At 31.9% G+C, this 1,905-nt stretch overlaps 1 long non-coding RNA gene across 2 annotated transcripts; it reads left to right on the top strand.

The window, feature by feature from the left end:
* The first annotated feature begins 6 nt into the window (after window positions 1-6).
* On the top strand, window positions 7-1,877 carry LOC122528576. 2 transcript variants are annotated; one of them, XR_006306601.1, is made up of 3 exons: window positions 7-250; window positions 1,382-1,475; window positions 1,556-1,877. It is a non-coding gene; the product is annotated as an uncharacterized LOC122528576 (long non-coding RNA). The 2 variants fall into 2 exon arrangements; XR_006306602.1 differs by having other exon boundaries at window positions 1,332-1,475.
* Window positions 1,878-1,905: the final 28 nt, after the last annotated feature.

Here is a 1,905-nt window from a genome sequence, read left to right as displayed (position 1 = left end):
CCTGACACATCACACAACATACAGTTTATAATCAACCTTTGTATTACTCGTGAAATATAAGTATTCATTCTACATCACGTCGTCATCAATCAAAACATCTCTCCGGAGGCTGTAAAAGGCACGACGAGAGAGCGACAAGCGAAGCGGGCAGCAACCAACGTTCACCGTCGAGCTTGCCGTAACAGTAATTTTTCGTATGTGTATCCCTCGAGAGCTTGCGTTGAAAGAATAACGGAAGGGAAAACGCAAGGTAATAAAAACTTCTAATATATATACTTCTCAATAATACCAGTATAATTTCAATTTTGGATGTAATTTAATTCATAACGCAAATTTATGTAGAGTGTAAATATTTTTTCACTTACGGCACAAATGTAGAGTTTGCAGAAGTGTACGGCGCAAAACAGTCATCATTGCGATCGTCATTAATTCACAAGCTGAAGTCGTTCAAAACTGACAGATTATCAAGAATATACTGTATTACAAGAATATAAACCAAATATATTCATATTGTCAATTTCTGTAAGGCACGTGCACACAAACGACACACATCAAGTGAAATTAAGCCAGACATAACCTAGCAAAAACATAAACTATGTTATTCGTGTTCACGCATTACATAATGAACTACATTAGTAGCCAATACGATCCTCAATCGGGACGCTCCTAATCTCGGGGATTAGGTAGGGAGATGTATTCTGCGAATTATGTAGAAATATCGGTTTCAGATGTCTCCCGTTTTGCAAATGTTTCACAAACATTGTCTTTGGCATGTTGCACAGTAAGATAGACTTCTTTTATATTATTGTTTATCAACGATGTGTTATGATTTTGTATCCGAAATGTTCACTATCGCTTGGGAATGGAATGTCGAAGATTGCTTCAGAACTCGATCGAAAACTTCATATCCCATTCTCACGCAAATTCATTCCCTCTTCGCTTGTACCTTCGGTGCAGAACAGCCTTTATTAAGCAGGCCACGATTACTCTACTAAACGGTCGTGCGACGTCATATGTGACAAAATTTAAATTTGAATCAGATTATAATTTTTGATTGTATTCATTTCTTACTTTTACTAAATATTAATAATAATTTATTTATAAATATCTACATGTGTGTATATATAAATTATTATTATTAAAATATAAAAAATTCAATTTTAATGAATAAAAATTTAGTTGTTTTGTGAATTATTTTATAAAGGTATTTAAACTTGATAATACGTTCAAATGAATATTCACCCATGAATAGAATTCCGTGAGATAGCAATAATATTCATAAAAACGGAAAACTTAATTAAATAACGTTAATTAATAATTTATTTTCACAGAGCATTTCACAAAATTTATAAAATACTCCAAATCTGAAAATTCTTCGCAGAAACCACTAAAACTGTTTAGCACTGAATGAAGGCAATCATAAATACAACAAAAATTGTGGGATTAAACGAACCGTGAATAAACTAAGGATTAAAGTAATAAACTCCACTGTTTGAATCTTTGAAATATTTAACTGGTGATTAATTATTTAATGTAAACTTCCTTTGCGTTATAGCGAGAGCAAGATGAGCCAGATTTCAAAAACATGGAAGAGCGAAATAAGAGAAGAAGAGATACACGTTATGTGGAGAAGAGAGTGGTTTAATTCATAATTACAGAAAGATAACCCAAGAAAATATTGTAATAATAAAAACATCGGACGTCTCCAATGACATGGATGAAATAAACCAGTTAAGACGATAAACTGATTATAATAAAACGAAGAGAAATAAAACAGACGAAAGTTAGATTAAGAAAGTCAGCAGCTAATCAACGATAAATTTCAAAAAAAACGTAAAATTAACATGCGTTAGTCATTAATAGTAATATATCTCTGAAAAAATATATATTTTGTTAGAGTGAAAC

The sequence above is a fragment of the Frieseomelitta varia genome, unplaced genomic scaffold (assembly GCF_011392965.1).
Source record: "Frieseomelitta varia isolate USP_RPSP 00005682 unplaced genomic scaffold, Fvar_1.2 scaffold_1191, whole genome shotgun sequence".
NCBI lineage: Eukaryota > Metazoa > Arthropoda > Insecta > Hymenoptera > Apidae > Frieseomelitta > Frieseomelitta varia.
Note: the sequence above shows the minus strand (reverse complement) of the source record. Positions and strands in the feature narration are given on the sequence as shown.